The following is an 11,004-nucleotide window of genomic DNA, read 5'->3' as shown; positions in this document are numbered from 1 at the left end:
GCCGGTAAACCACACATGCCCCACCGAACTATGACAAACATTGAGTCACCCTTTGCTACCTTTGCTTAGAACCATTTAGTGTGTCGGCTAACCACACACGCTCCACTAACGTCTTCGCAAGGGCACAAAGTGTAATTTCATGGAATTGCATCAATTCACTTTCCCTAAGTAACTAAGATTGGGAATTTGTAAAACATTTAGTTACTTTTGTACTTCATTATACTTATAATGGAAGGTTTTGTCCTATCCTACCCGTTCGGCTAACGACCCTCCACTAGTCAAGAGTGCGGTGGGTAAGAGTGGATACCCATTCAATCGCCATTTTATAGGCAATTTCCTTAAACACCCCTTATAGACCAGCTTCGTGAATGAGGCCTACTAACGGTAAGACCGACTTTTACTCATACATATATATATATATATAGTGTTAGACTTTTAATATTATATATAGTATAGGGTGTATTTTACACTTTTAAAATATTAGGTGGTCTAATTTAACAATTATACTTTTAATTCAATTAAATTGTAAACCTAAACTTTTATGGATTTATTAACCTCTTTTAATTATACACCTTAATTAATTAATAAAACCATAAGGGTGTGATTTGAACTTTTTCAAAACAATACTAGAGTTTTAGAATTTAACATTCCTAATTAAACTTTTAATCAACTTTTAAATTCCAAAACTTGAGGGCAAGTTTTGAAACATTTCAATACATTAGCGTTTAGAATTCAAATATACATCAAATTAAACTATTAATCCAAAATATTAAATTCCAAAACTTGAGGGCAAGTTTTGAAACCTTTTTCAAAACATTAGGGTTTCAACTATTTAAATTTCAAAACAACAAAACTTTTGGGTTCAAATTTAAACTATAAAACCTAAGGGGAAAATATGAAACATTTCATAACATAAGGATCAAATAACAAATAATCTAAATTAACAATTAATCACATAATTATCCATATTTGATTTATTTAATGATTTCTTGCAAAACAATTTACCAATTTAATCAATATAATTAATCAATTATCACATAAGGAAACAAATATTTTATTAATTGATAAATATCTTCAATTAGATCAAGAATATACTCATATATATCAAAAAATGGATTTATATTGATCTAATGTGATAAGGCAACTTTCCATAAGCAAAAGCAGCAAGAAATCGCGAAGATATCCCCATCTGACGAGTTGACTCGTCGAGTCAAGCATGGACTCGACGAGTCTGCATTGACTCGGTGAGTTCAGCTATGGACTCGGCGAGTCCAGCCTCCAGAAACCAAAAATTCAAATTTTTCAAACATATCAAGCATCAATACAATAGAAACCAGTCTAGTCTCTGATACCACTTATGGGTTTTGGTCATAGGACATCATATGTGCTCATACAAACCCTAATGCTTGGATCTAGGTTTCTCTATTGTACATGCTTTGAATCCAAGACTGTAAACCCTAATTTTAGCATATGGAAATCAATATTACCATATAATTAGGTTTATGATATTACCTTGATTGTTATGTAGCAATAACAATCCCAATTCCTCCTTGAATTGACTTTGGAAGGCTTAGAGTCACAAGTGTCACTCCTCTAATGGCTTACAAACACCATAAGCAAGTGGAGAAGGTATAAGGAGAGAGGGGAGGTATTGAATTCGTTTCTAGGACCTCTTGGGAAGGCTTAGATGAATTCATGAGCCTTGGGGTCTTTATATAGGGTTAGGATTAGGGTTTCAGTCCTTATCCTTATCTAGTTACTTGCCCATCAAGCAACCATAAGACAAGCCTTGAAAATCCCTATCTTTTGAACCTTGGACGATTTTAAGGATATCCTTATCCTTGAATTCGTCCATCCTTTAACAAGGATAACCATTGCCCTATTTTGTAACTATCACATAATTACAATTCAACCCCTCTAGTTTAATTAATTACACTTGACCACAAAATTAATTCTTAATTAATTATTGACCAATATTAATTAAACAAATATGATTTCTCCTTTAATATATTATTCTTATAACATATTAATAAATCATAATAACCTCTCTCTTTATTTATTTCTCCAATCAAGTTGCTTTGGTGAAGGCAACCCAAAAGGACCATGCACCATCGGGGGTCAAGTACATACCAAAATAGTTATGGACTTAGACACTAATCCAACAATGTGTCTGTTGATCAAATTTTTTTCTTTTACTTCATATTCTGATAACTTATAAGATTCGTTTATGTTTTCATGTCAATTTTTTCTTCTTTTTTTGTTCTCTGTAGGATGTGCACAACAATTGGAAATTATATGGGATATGGAGTATTGGAGTTACATTTCAGATTTGTCCCGGGACAACATACATAACTTAATGGATAAGTCTACTATTTCATGGATTTATGGAAAATAAATTAGGATTTGGTGGGAGTTCAACTAAACTGCTGACTTTTTCTAATATTTATATATCAGAAATTGGTTTCAGGTTGATGTATATTTGACCCTTTTTATATAATTTCTTTTTCTATTTGATCTAAAAGTTTGGTTATGATTATAGATATTTTATTATGATTTATTTCATTAATAGGAGAGAATCAAGGGGTGCTTCATGATGTTGATGAAAGGAAACAGAATTTGGGGATACAACTGTGTTTATAATGGTAATGCCTTCATCCATCTCTCTATCTCTCTCAAAATTTGTTTTTTATTCATGACAATGAGAAGTATGCGTTTTTGTATAGGACACATAGTTATGTTCAATTTCATGTGTTTCAAAGCAAATTTGTGATTAGTTTTTGTATTTTCAAAAATGTTTGTGGAAATACATAGCTATACTTTCTTGACTTGGTGCTTAATTTGGGTTTATTAAGCAGCATCCATGAATGATTTCTTCACAAAGGAGTCAAATCACATGTTTTGAGTAATTCGGTGTTAATACCATATTTTTGTTATTAATTTTGATGTTTTTTATTGTTTGTCAAAATTTGAATTGATTTTTCTATGGTTTGATGTGAACATTACGAGTTGTAGGTACCCAAAGGTTTGACTACATTAAAAAAAACACTCATAATGTCCCTCAAAAAAGTCTTAACTTCTGATTATTTCATCTTTTCAAGGTTACTGTGACATTATTTTTTCTTACGGCTGAATTTAAAATCCATAAGTAGATTGTGCTTTTGGTTTTTTACTTTTGCTTTTTGTTGTATTTCTAAGGATGCAATTTAGTATGAATTGTTTTTGAATAGCTACATTTTGAATAATATATTTAAAGGAATAAAAAAAGAGAGTAATTTTATTTTTAAAGCTTTGAGAAAACTAAACATCATCGTTTCTTATTTTATCTCATTTCGTTGTTTTAAGAAAACAATATTTATGTCTCCAACTGGTAAATTATCTACTTTATTTTCAGTTTTGCGGAGAAACTGAAATGGTTGTGACATTTTCTTATTCTCTATTTTTTATTTTCGCACACACTATGCGCAATATCTCCTGATGTTGATGGATACAAACGTTTCTTTAAGTTGTTGTTGGTGTGACTTGGTTGGAATTTGGATGAGTAAAATATATGTGCCAAGAATAGAACAGTTTTGCCCTTTGCATCATTATTTTATTTATTTATTTATTCATGTTGTAATTTTCAAATGAAAGTGATTATCTTTTTATTTGTTTATTTTATTTTATTTTTATTTTTATTTTTATTTATTTGTCAAATGAAAGTTGATCCAGTTACTCACTAACTACACATTTTTATGTGTTATAAGTTGATTGAGTTACTCACAAACTATACATTTTTATGTGTTACATTGTACTTAATGAAGTCTAATTTGAGATGTATTCGACCACTTTAGAAGACGGGTTTTTATAAATGGTAAATATTATAGTTTATGAACAGATTATCTATTGATTATTTAAATTCTTATTTACCCTAACCAAGACTAAATTTAAAACAACTTTTCTACATGTTTATATATATTCATGAAGTTATTCTTTAAAAGCATTATTATAAATTAAACGACCAACATATTTAAAATTTAATAATTGGCCTTGCTTATTTTTTAAGTTGGAGTCATACAACTACTAACAAATTTAAAAATTTTATAATTATCAAGGTACAAACCATGAAAATAAAGTTGGATGACCGAAAAGAAAACTAAACTTTGGTTCATGACACTTCTTAGTAAAACCCAAAAGAGAATACTCAAACCAAAAGGGAACAAACAACGAAAAAAACTATTTTTTGGTTATTTTACATGCCTCATTACCTATGATTGAAAGTTGGATGTCCGATAAATTATTTGCGCAAAACTGTTAATCATCTCTATAAAACTATTTGTACTCGTTGCTTCGCGCGGGTAAACGGCTAGTGTGTGTGTGTGTATATATATATATATATATATATATATATATATATATATATATATATATAAGGTCCAGTTCCGATGAGGACTCAAAAAATGATAAGAAATGCAAGGACAATTCTTTACCACACATTTCTTTGAGGCACAAACGTTAAACCCAAATATTTTATTAAGGACACAAACTTAAAAAATGGTGTGTTCGTATGCGATCAACGTCTGTGGTAATTTATACGGACTCGATGATTTAATCACGTGCGGCGAACGCACATAGAACATCATTTAAGTGAGTTTTATTATTTATTGTCGTTTATTTTTATTTATTTTTATTTTTCGTTAAAAAAATTCAGTTTTTTTTAAATATATATATATATATGCTTGGTTTGAACGTCTTTAATATTTTTTTTCTTTTTCTTTTTTAATTTTTTTGTTTTTTTAACATCTTGAAGTTGTCAAAATCACGCACATAATTTCAAAATCACGTACATAATTAAAAAAAAACTATATTATCTTGTGAGATATTGACGATTAATAAAATAAAATCTCCACCTTTTATTTTTTCAATCCTGCAGCAAAGATTTGTTCTCACAATCCTCATTTATTTTTGAGTCCTTACTTGATCCAACTTCTCTCTCTCTCTCTCTCTCTCTCTCTCTCTTTCTTTCTCTCTCTCTCTCTCTCTCTCTCTATATATATATATATATATATATATATATATATATATATATATATATATATATATATATATATATATATATATATATATATATACTGTAAAAATCATGACTAAGTCCCGATTAATCATTAGTCTCTACCGAACCGATTAGAGGGTGCCAATAGTAGTAATACTTTAAAAAGTCTAAAAAGTATTTTCTTTCTAAGTATAACAATACTTAAAATTGTGTTTGTAAAGAGTCTTTGAAAGCGTAAATGTATCTCTGTATAGTAAATGTATAATTAAAACTGTGTTTGTAATAAATCCTAGAATATACTTGAAACCGAACTGTACTCTTACATATGTAATTCTATATTTCAAATAGTTTTAAAGGAAATCAAGTCCATGGTTTGTAGTAAAAGAGAGACCATATGTAAATCTATACTTAAAATAGTTTTGAAAGCAAACAAACTCATGGTTTGTAGTGAGAGAGAGAGAGAAATTCTAGTTAATATTTATAGTGAGTCCTATAACTAAGTTATGTGACTGAATGTACCCCTACAACACTTAATTGGATGTTGCAGTTGATGGAAAACGCATGTTACAACACAATGTTCTAAGTAGAAAAACAATTAACAATTAATCGTATTAGGGCACATGCAATCTAAATGATATATGTCTTTCACATAAAGGCAAAATACTATGAACTATCAAACTACAAAACCCTAATGAAATTGGAATTCATAAGGAAGTCTACATACCTCTTGATTTGTTGTCGCAAAACAAATCTAAAACCTTCTTCAAAGCTTTTGGAAGCGAGCACCACAAGTGTCGTGCCTCTAATGGTTCACACCTAACCCTAGTAACTAGGATACTTAAAGAGAGAAGAGAAAGGTGAGCAAAATTTCGGCTATCTCTAGAGAATTATGAGTGGCTGAAATCTGAAGGCTATAGGACCCTTTATACAGCTAAAGGAAACTTGGGGCCAAAGCTACGGTTTTTGGGATAAAGCCTTGATTAAATAATATAATAATCAAACTGTCTTATCTCCACATCCAAACCCCCTTGGACAAGAATTCTAGGTGATACCTAGCCAATTTTCGTCCACCCCATCCTATGGGGATTCTAGAGTCTTCCAGCTTCAACTTCCAATAAATAACCAAACAGTCACTATACTTTTAATTAATCCAATTAATATTGAAACTAATTCTAATTAATTTCTGATTAATTCTTAATTAAATATTACTATTCAAATTAATATATTATTTTCATAATATATATTAATAAATTCATTTGTTGCTATTTATTAATAATATAATAAACAAATAAATCAGTCTCTCTCTCTCTCTCTCTCTCTCTCTCTCTCTCTGTCTCTCTTTTTAAAAGTCATCATTTTCAATTACTAGGTTTGAGGGCAACCCAAAAGGACTTTGCTAATAATTCAATATTATAGTAATTTATTTATTGGCTTAGACACCTAATTGAACAGTCTCCCACTTGGATAGGTCTAAAACAAAATTACCAGTATAACTTCTAAATTAAACAAAGAGTGTTTCCATAGAAACTCTCAAACTCTGAACTAAACGGACATTGGTCCTAAGATAACTGATCAAATATTCCTTCGTTTTGCAAGATATCGTATGGATGTGAGATATGGATCATAATCAATCTCTCAGTCTAAGATTGTTTTCCCGATTTCTGATTTATGACGACTAGAATCAGACTACTAATTAAACACATTAATTCAGTTCGAGCAAGGTCTTGCACATGAATGTCAACATCAAATCATCGAGGGGCCCAAAGATATCATCTTTTCTGTTAGGGAAAAAGGAACGAATAAATTTTGACTCGTATGCTTGTATCTTATAGTCACCAAAACATACATGACACTACGTTTTATGACATCACATTACTGATGCGTTCTCGTAATACCAATACACAACCGATTTTTAAATTACAAACTCATATATCTTCATTTCAATAATATAAGATATTATCATCTTAGAATTACATGTGATAAAATCCATGAAGTAATTCTTTGAGTATGAGTTTATCTAATACTCAAAATCTCCATTTTCTAATTACTCATGAATATTGTAGCAACACAATTTCTATGTCTAAACTCCTTAGACAATCTATAATCCAATTCATGACAACCTTAATACACTACTTACTTCGAAAAGTATGAGCGATTGTAAAATCTCAAATAATCAAATATTTTAGGAAGAATAACATGCAAAGTGAAACACAATAATAAACTAATTAACTATGGTTCCAAACCTATTGAAAATAAATAAATCTCTATCGTTTAATCACCATAATAGTTACAAATTTATTCATTGTACAATGTTTCGAGTAATCAACTAACCACTTGAATTAAATAACATCGATTATGCCATGTTATGAACATGCATACTATGTCTTTCTATGGTCGTTCCTTTGTGAACATATCGATTGGACACTATTCTAATGATGCTCATTTCACAATTCCAAATTCTTGTCATTGTCTAAAATGTATTGGAATCCCTACCTTATATGCATTGATCTTCTGTAATGTCGAGGCTTTAAAGTCACAGAGACCGAGCCAACGATATTACTGTCACACCCCAAAACTGGAACGGCGGAAACGTTTTGGGGTGGATGACGTCATGTCAAGTATCACAACACATGCATTATAGTAATCAAAGTACAACAAAACATTGCATTAATAGTAATAGTTTTACATGGTTACATTAATGCATTAAAGTAATACAAGTAATAGAATAAATACAGCGCAGTACTAAGCTATCTTCATCAACAGCTCCGGGGATGTACCTGTCTAATGCTAACCTGAGAACACACGTTATTTGAAAAGCGAGTATCAGCATTTTTACAAATGCTGGTGAGTTCATAAGCATTTAGTGACGTTTTCATTCAAACAACTTTAATAAAAGTAGTAGTTTAAGAGATTTCAGTGTATTAGAGTCCTTTCCAGAAAATCCTATATTTTCTTTAATAAAAGCAGCCTTCTACCAAGACTGGTCAGTGTTATGTGGTAAAAAGTTATTTTCCCTAAGTTGCTATCATTATCAAAATACTGAATTTGGTTATCGAGGAAAGCAAAAGACATCAGGGAATAACATATGCCTCAGCAGTGAGGACTGCTGACTAAGGCAAGGAATCATAAACTCCAGGAGATGTATCGAACGAACGACACGCCTGGTTCAGTCTAACAAATAGAGACACAGACCCCAGAAGGTACCAAATGAAAGGTACAGCTGGTAAGGTCCAAAACAGTGAATACAGACCGCAGACAATATCAAATAAAAGATACGTCTAGCAAGGTCTAAAACAGTGAATACAGTGGATACAGACCCCAGACAACATCAAATGAGAGATACATCTTGTAAGGTCAAAACAGAGGAGACAGACCCCAGACAGTATCAAATGAAAGATACATCAGTGTGACTCTGTAAATGAATTTCCAGCATACAGTGTAAATTGTTGGCGAAATACCGTTACCTTAAAGCCAATGAATTATAAGGTAACCCGGGATACTCGTAACCATACTATCCGACACTAGAGTACCAGACGCCCTACAAGCATCTATATAATGTGACATTTGTCACCCCTTGGCTTGGTGAGCCGTGGACTGTAGCTAGCAGTCAGGGTGCGGGGGTGTCAATCCCGTATAGATCTATACACACAATGTCCGCTCTCCTTACAGGAGACTCTGGTTACCAACTAGACGATGGAGAAGGCCGTGTCCTGAAGATGCATCCCAAATAGTGGGTTTCTATTGAAAGTGCTGAACTAGAGGTAGAGACTTCCAACTAATGGGTTTCTAATGTAAGTGTAGACTTGAGGTAGAGACTCTTAACTGAACTGACTGAAGTAACCTGTATGCCTAAGCTTGTGTACATAATATACGACTAATGAATCAAATGACCTTCGGATGGACATCCGATCCCACCAGACCACATCTCAACGAAGAAAAGGAAATAGGGCGGACAAACCTTCCTAAGTCCTTCAACCATTATTTATATGCATCTACACAAGCACAGACATACATCTAACTATGCTTGAGTGGGTATCAAGTAAAAGTGATTCTCGTGAAGTAGGAGTGTATAACAAGTGAAGTAAGAGCGGTCGCAAGTGAAGTATAAGTGTCAAATAAGTAGAAGCGTATCGCGAAGTGGAGATGACACAAGTGAAGTAAGAGCGTATCGAGTATAAGTGTAGTAGAGTCGATCTCAAATATAAGCGAAGTAGACTCATATCACTAAGTAAGAGTGTGAATAAGTATAAGCGTCATCAGGTATAGGTGACTTCAGGTATAAGTGAAAGCGTTACAGAGTAGGAGTATAAAATAAGTATAAGCGAAGCAACAGTAACTAACAAGTAAAAGTATACATGAAAACCTTGGAAAAAAAACCTTTATACTTGGGAAAATCGCATTTGTATTCTTTGGTAAAATAAGTGTGAAAAACCTTAGAAATCTTTGGAAATCTTTCATAATTCAGTTTGAAAATGGAATTTTGATAAAGCAATAAAAGTAAGAACTTGAACAAGTGAAAACCCTTTTTGAAAGCCATTTATAGTGTCCTACTCGGTAAAACAGTGTTCAGTGGTAAAATCTTGTGCATGCAGGTTATCAATCACATGTGATTGATATGATAACTGGCATGTTTAAGTTGTATTCCCCCCCCCCTATAAAACATTTAAAAGCATTTAAAAAGGTTCATTCAGGGGTATGAACTCACCTGGTGTAAGTAGGTCCGACGAAGGTGTCGTTTGGGCGTTCGGTGCCACGCAAGGACTCGAACACACACAAGGACCTATTAAACATATGGTAACATATGTTCACATATAATTAGCACATATAATACTAATTAAACACATATACGCGCTCACATGAGCGGAAAATACTTTGGCTAAGTGTTTGGGTGTCCCGGGTAGCGTTTAAGGGTGTGTATGGCTAAGGAATGGAGTTTACCTTCCAAGAATAAACCCTTATAACATAGTTTACGGCCCAGGGACTACTCACCATGAGTTTACGGCCGTAAACTCATGGTGATGGGTTCTAGGGTGTTTGATGCTTCTAGCTTGTTCATGGAATTATTCTAAGCATTTTTCCTAAAGGGCATGAGTGGATTTGAGGCTTCTAAGGGCACTAACTTGGAGTTTACGGCCTAGGAACTCTCCCAAGGGAGTTTACGGCCGTAAACTCTCACCCTTATTGTTTTGTGAAGTTTCAAGACTCTAACACCTTTCTAGCAATTTCTAATGAAGTGTGATGCTATTTTGGGGGTTTAAATCTAACATTTGCATGTGTTTTGGGGAGTTTACGGCCTAGACACTAGCTTGGGCCGTAAACTCCTCTTTACCCCTCCATTTCATGTTTTTAAACCCTTAAATCCTTCCTAGTATTTTATGGTAAATGTCTAAGGTCATTTGGGGGGCAAAAACCACACTTTTGGCACATTTAAGGGTGTTTACGGCCTTGGTATACACCTGGGTCGTATACTCCTTTTTCCCTTTCATTTCATTGCGTTTAATGGTGCTAAACCCAAAATACTAAGCCCCTAAATTATGTATGAAGCCTAAAGGTTATTTGGGAGTGTTTTGGGGCACTTTTTGCAAGGTTTAGAGGTGTTTACGGACTAAGCATGTGCTTGGGCTGTAAACTCTCTTTTATGCCTCAAATTATTGTGTTTTAATGTTTAAACACTCCTAGGCTAATACCTTAATTTATTTCCAAGCCTATAGGGACAAGTTTGGGTCTTTTTGGCCTTGTTTTAGGTGTTTACGGCCTAAGAAAGAGCTTAGGCCGTAAACTCCTTTTCCATTGCTTCTAAGTCCGAATTTTGGGTTATAAACACCAATCATAATGTTTAGAATAGGCTAGGGTAAGCGGACTTACAATTTGGAAGCGTTTGGTTGCGGATTCGGGGAGAAAACGGGTCTAGAGAGAGAGAGTATAGAGAGAGTGGTCGTAAACGGGGCTTTTGGTCGATACTACCGTTAAACGGG

The sequence above is a fragment of the Lactuca serriola genome, chromosome 8, assembly GCF_051521515.1.
Source record: "Lactuca serriola cultivar US96UC23 chromosome 8, Lser_US96UC23_V15, whole genome shotgun sequence".
NCBI classification, from domain to species: Eukaryota; Viridiplantae; Streptophyta; class Magnoliopsida; order Asterales; family Asteraceae; genus Lactuca; species Lactuca serriola.
This window is presented reverse-complemented; position numbering follows the sequence as displayed.